Source organism: Ochlerotatus camptorhynchus, unplaced genomic scaffold, assembly GCF_037179485.1.
Source record: "Ochlerotatus camptorhynchus isolate MF236.1 unplaced genomic scaffold, CSIRO-AGI_Acam_v1.1 ptg000471l, whole genome shotgun sequence".
Classification (NCBI taxonomy): domain Eukaryota; kingdom Metazoa; phylum Arthropoda; class Insecta; order Diptera; family Culicidae; genus Ochlerotatus; species Ochlerotatus camptorhynchus.
This window is the reverse complement of record NW_027040957.1, coordinates 1,405,318-1,411,574: the sequence shown is the minus strand read 5'-3', so window position 1 is coordinate 1,411,574 and position 6,257 is coordinate 1,405,318. Positions and strand designations below refer to the sequence as shown.

Sequence of the window (6,257 nt, the reverse complement as noted above, 5' to 3'; positions counted from 1 at the left end):
AATGGGGTAACGCGATGCCCCTGTGTGGGTTGTTCGCAAGTAAAACGGTACCTACTACACACCAGCACCACGGCACACGTCCACCGTAGTGAGCAACAGCAGCGACGAGTGCTACGAACGATACAAACAAACTTTACCCCTGTACGGCGGCCAGCGCCAGTTTCAAGATGGCGGGTAACTGGTCGAAAACTGTGTGAATAATCGATAACGGCGTTCCTGCGCGCTGTGAATCGGATGAGTGGAACGTGTGCGGTTTGGTGTTGTTTTAAATTATAAAGTTGATGATTGACTATTAAATTATTTTGCAACTTAATGTACTGAGATTGCTAAACTTCCAAAAAAAATTTTAAAAATTGTGAAATTGTGTATGGCAATTAAAATGTCTCTATGTCGCAAGTGGTACCAGTAGGAATGAAATGAACTGGACAAAAACGTGGTTCGATGAACGGTTTCTTTCTGATTCGACGAATAGGGTAAAAGTGACAGATATTTTTTGTTTTTAATTAGAAGGATCCATCTCAATGCCGGCGTTCTACAATATAAGATATAAATCTAGTTAACAAAAATCCTTGTATAGCGAATAAATGTCAAAATACAAAATATTTTTGATGTCTTCCACACTTTCTTTCAGTCGATTCTTAATGAATCTGTTCCGAATTTAGTGGTACCACAGGTAGAGTTTATGGTAATATGAACAAAAAACATTAAAAAAATTCAAGGGGTTCTATTTTCTCGGAAAATTATAGTTTTCGCATTTTCCCGGACATCGCGTACTTTGAAAATTCATTACTCATGAACCAAAAAAATATAATCTGAAAAATGTTCTTGGTGGACGAAAAGGAAAGTCAGGAAAATCCATTGCACAGTGGTCCAGAAGGGCGAATTTAAGGGAAAAAAAATAAATGTGCATGAAGATGAAGTTTAATTTTTTTTTTTTTCTTGATTTGATTTCCGTCGATCTTGTTTTCCGTGCTGAGAACCAACGCACAGTGGGGATTTTGGCAGCAAAAAGGCTTGAAATTGTCTGCCGCTCAAACAACACATTGTAACATATGACTTTCTTTGGGAAAAATGTCAAGAATTTTATTCTGCAAATTTCAATTGGCGTACGCGGTGATAAGTGCATGTGTGGAGCCTATTTTACCCCAAAATTCCATATTTTTCTGTAGTTCTTTCCCCTTATGATACTTCACTGATTCAAATAGTCAGTACCCTTTAACAGAAGAAACCAATTTGTCTTCTAGTAGTCAGCTTGTGCCTTTTAAAAACTATCGATAACATTTATATGAGATCCTTATTTGCCAGATTTTGTAATAAAATATGAAAGTTTTCCAATATATTAAAAAAAAAGATGCTCAGAAAGTGGTTTACAATAGTTTAAAGGACAAAACTGATTCAAATGCATGTTTTGAGCGTATTATGCCCCGGTATCTCATATAAAAACAATTTACTTTTTTTTAAGATTTCTGATAACTGAACAGTTTTTGCCGCTGAAATGCTAACATGAGATTTAGGTTTTCTTGCGGTAAAAGGAATCTAAGCATCAAATATGCTTGTTTTCATACTGTGTACGGACAAATATATACATATTTAGCGCCTAATTTACCCCAAAATCCTCTATCAATTGAAAGCATTTAAACTGGTTTATTGGCTTAAATAGACAATAACTTTCTTTGGAAATTTCCAAATATACCATTTAGAAGCCAGTAAGTGAGCTTTGATTAACTATTGGAAACATTTATAGGAGAATTTAGGGTCAAATAAGCCATTGTATATTACAAGTTTGCGCATGTTGAATAGCATATTAAAAAATAAATGTGAACGTTGTACAAAATGCTCAGTAAATTGGTTGCAATAGTCTATCAATTTAGCAATATGTTTAGACTATGCTTTCACTGACCAGTGATAACCATCTTTGATTGGCAGAGCATATAAATCACTTCATGATTATTTGAGATGAACCAGCCAAAGGCTAGAAATCTCGCTAATTATTAACATGGAGAAGAAGTTTGTAGTTTTCAGTGGCATCCTGAAATTCGTCAAAAAATGGCTAAGCTTTTCAAGTTTGCCGTTCAAATTTTTTTAGAGGCTTGGTTGGAGGGGTGTTAAAAAAAACTTTCATGCTTTATATTAATGGAAACATAAGTTTTTGGGAATTATTGGGAAAATCTTCAGGTAAGTTGAAAGTTCATTTAAAATCATTTGATCTTATGCGATTGGTTTTCGTCTACTTCACACCAATTCTGACATCTGACTATTTTCTAAGTGCGGATTAAAACTGAAGCAGAATTTTTTTGGCGAACACAGTGCAATTGAAAACAATTTCTCTTGACCTTCTTCAAGCTAATTTGTGATATTGTCAATAAAATAATTATTTGGGGCACTGCGGTACTCTGTTACTCTGGATCATCGTCATCATCGCTGTCACTGATCCAATCGGAATGGTCATCATCATCACCATAGTTTTCTGCGTAGGCCACTCCATCATCAGACTCTACTATGAACTGTTGCAGTTTTGCCTCAAATGCATCATCAGACTTTTTTGTCCTCCGGTGGACCGTATGCTGTACCACCTCACACGCGATCTTCGGATCTGATCGGGCTAAGGCCGTCTTCATCATATCCGTCAGGTTTGCTTCAGGAGAAACTTGACGTGCCAGATTCGGTCTGATATGTTTATAAATTTTATGGCAGCGTTCTCCAGACCAGTGGTGGCACGAGTACTGGAGTTCAACGTTTTTTCCTTAACATTTGATACTTTGCGCAATGACCATACAGAAAACGCACAAACACAAAATGTCATGACATTTCTAAACTGTTTTCTGCAGGCGACAGAACATTTGCGCACAATGAAGCAGACAAGATCAGCGGCGCGTGCGACATAAATTTATGTCATGTAGAATTTTGCTGAATTCTGGCTAATTATAGCATTTATTTGATATATATACTAACCACTCTTAAGCTTAGATGTTAAAATTATGCGTAAATAAGGGAGTTCATTATTTACTGTGACACGAAAGCTTGCAGCTAAAATGGAATTTCAATAAACTGTTTGAAAAATAATGCGCTACGTCATTTTTCCTATTCTCTATCTCCGTCGTTTGTTTGTATTGTAGAAATACACGACCGCCCGTATGCTGGTGGTTTTGTTTTGCTCTGGATGATGGTTTTGCAAAAAAAAATGTACTGTTGCCACCTCTGCTCCAGACTGCTCATTCACAAAATTCATTGGAAAAGGCTATTAAAAAAAATCTTAACGGTTATAGACTAAAATATATTACTAAGCTTACAAGTTGTCTTATGAACTCCGCCAAATGTTGGTACCAACATTGTACCGCCTGAATGGACAAGTAATAGCCATTAAAAAACCTGGCAAACCAGCGTCTGACCATAACTCATACCGTCCGATTGCTATGCTTTCGTGCATTAGGAAATTGTTGGAGAAAATGATCCTTCGGAGACTCGATCACTGGGTCGAATCAAATAACTTGCTATCAAATACACAGTTTGGGTTCCGCAAGAGCAAAGGAACAAACGATTGTCTAGCGCTGCTTTCCACAGATATTCAACTGGCCTTTGCGCACAAGGAGCAATTGGCTTCAGTATTCTTGGACATTAAGGGGGCTTTTGATTCAGTTTCCATTGAAATTCTGTCAGACAATCTGCACAGATGTGGACTTTCTGGAATTTTAAATAATTTTTTGTACAATTTGTTGTCAGAAAAGCAAATGAACTTTTCTCTTGGAAAACTGACAACTTCCAGAATTAGTTACATGGGCCTGCCCCAAGGCTCATGTCTCAGCCCTCTTCTTTATAACTTTTATGTCAAAGATATCGACAACTGTTTGGCAGAACAATGCACGCTAAGACAACTTGCAGATGACGGTGTGGTTTCCGTAAGAGGTCCACATGCCGTGGACTTGCAAGGACCATTGCAAAATTCCTTAGATAACTTGTCTTCTTGGGCTATGAATCTAGGGATCGAATTCTCGTCGCAGAAAACTGAACTGGTAGTGTTTACTCGAAAGCGGTACCCAGCCCAAATGCAGCTTAATCTTTTGGGCAGAAACATTACCCAATCATTGTCTTTCAAGTACCTTGGGGTCTGGTTTGATTCAAAGTGCACTTGGAATGCCCATATTACGTATTTGAAGCAAAAATGTCAGCAGAGGATCAACTTTCTCCGTTCAATTTGCGGCACATGGTGGGGTGCTCATCCGGGAGACCTCATAACGCTTTATAAAACAACTATTCTCTCTGTTCTAGAGTACGGCTCTTTCTGCTTTCTCTCGGCAAGAAAAAGTCACCTAATAAAATTGGAACGAATTCAATATCGTTGTCTGCGTATTGCTCTAGGCTGTATGCACTCAACGCATAACATGAGTCTCGAGGTTCTGGCAGGAGTAACACCCCTCCAGAACCGTTTCTGGGAGCTCTCTCTCAGAATACTAATCAAATGCGGAGTGACAAACACACTTATAATTGCTAATTTTGAAGAAATTCTTGGGCTGAACACACAATCTCGATTTATGAGAATCTACCACCACTACATATCGTCGGATATGTGTCTTCCTTGTTATACTCCAGACCGTGTTCACTTCACCAATCGCAGTTCCTCAATTGAATATGATCTGACCATGAAACAAGCAACTCATGGGATTCCCGATCAACTTCGACCTATTATTATTCCGCGTATTTTTACTGAAAAGTACCAACAAGTCAATTGCATGAAAAGATATTTTACAGACGGGTCCCGTCTCAATGGATCCACTGGCTTCGGTGTCTTCAATGAAAACTCTAGCGCCTTCCGCAAACTTCAGGAACCTTGTTCCGTTTTTGTTGCTGAGCTGACAGCAATCAACTTCGCATTGGGGATGATTTCCAACATGCCCGCAGACCATTACTTCATCTTCTCGGATAGTCTCAGTTCCATTGAGGCTATTCGGTCGATGAAACCAAGTAGGCACTCATCTTATTTCCTTTCAAAGGTAAGGGAGCAGATGTGTGTGCTGGTCGAAAGATCATATATGATTACCTTTGTATGGGTCCCCTCACATTGCTCAATCCCAGGCAATGAGAAGGCGGACTCTCTCGCAAAGGTGGGCGCGCAGGAAGGCGAATTGTATGACAGGCAAATTTCACACGATGAATTTTACCATTTTGTGCGTCAGAGTACCCTTTCGAGTTGGCAAACCGATTGGGACACTGGAAATCTTGGACGGTGGTTACATTCAATTATTCCTAATGTTTCTTCGAGAGCGTGGTTTAAAGGCTTGGGCTTAAGTCGTGACTTCATTCGCGTGATGAGTAGACTTATGTCCAACCACTACTCGCTAGATGCTCATCTCAATAGAATAAACCTCGTGGACAGCAACATCTGTCGGTGTGGAAACGGTTACGATGACATCGAACACGCAGTTTGGCAATGTACGGATAATGACGCCGCCAGAGAGCGACTTTTGAATACCCTCGAGGCCCAAGGAAGACAACCCTATGTTCCTATCAGAGACGTGTTGGCAACCCGTGATCTCTGCTATATGCAGTCCGTTTATGTCTTTCTTCAAATGTCTAGTATAAGAATTTAATTCCTTTTGTCTTTTGTCTCTCTTTATTAGTTTTTGTTTGTCTTGTCCCCCCGTCTCGATGAGTCTCATCGTCGCCCACTGGTCACCCACCATAGCCGGTCAAACTCCGGACGAAGCTAGAACAGCACTACCGTTCATAATGGCGACAACGCTCTGATGAGACAACGAAACCCTACCTCAAGCTCCTCCCCTGATCCTATCCTTCGAAAATGTACCCTTCTAACCTCGAGTAAGCCGCGAGTAATCGGCCCAACTCCTACTAGACATAGAATTAAGTGAATTTTGTTACACACAGTGAACAATGAATTATCGGCTCCGTAAAGCTAACGCGATTGAGCCTTCCAAATAAACGAACTAGATAAAAAAAAAAAAAAATGTTGGTACCTGTGGATGCATGGCGGCAGGTTACACACAAACGAAAACTCCTGTAAAACTAAACTCCTAGAGTCACCAGCACCACCAGTGTTCATTTTCGTGCTCCTTTCAAACTCCAGCCCTGCTTGCATTACTTAGCTACAATAATCGATTTAAAAATGAATAGTGCAGTTTACAGTTCACAATTTAGATCAATAACATCTTATCATATTTTACACTCATAGCAAAATTTCAACAAAATTTAAATAATTTACCATATGCAATATTCAAATGATGTTATATGAAAATGCCTGCAGT

At 39.2% G+C, this 6,257-nt stretch overlaps 1 long non-coding RNA gene across 1 annotated transcript in view; it reads right to left on the bottom strand.

Annotated features, from left to right (window-relative positions):
• Positions 1-6,257, bottom strand: part of LOC135712341 (uncharacterized) — a 282,237-nt gene that overhangs the window by 150,184 nt on the left and 125,796 nt on the right. The gene's annotated exons all lie outside the window — the stretch shown is intronic.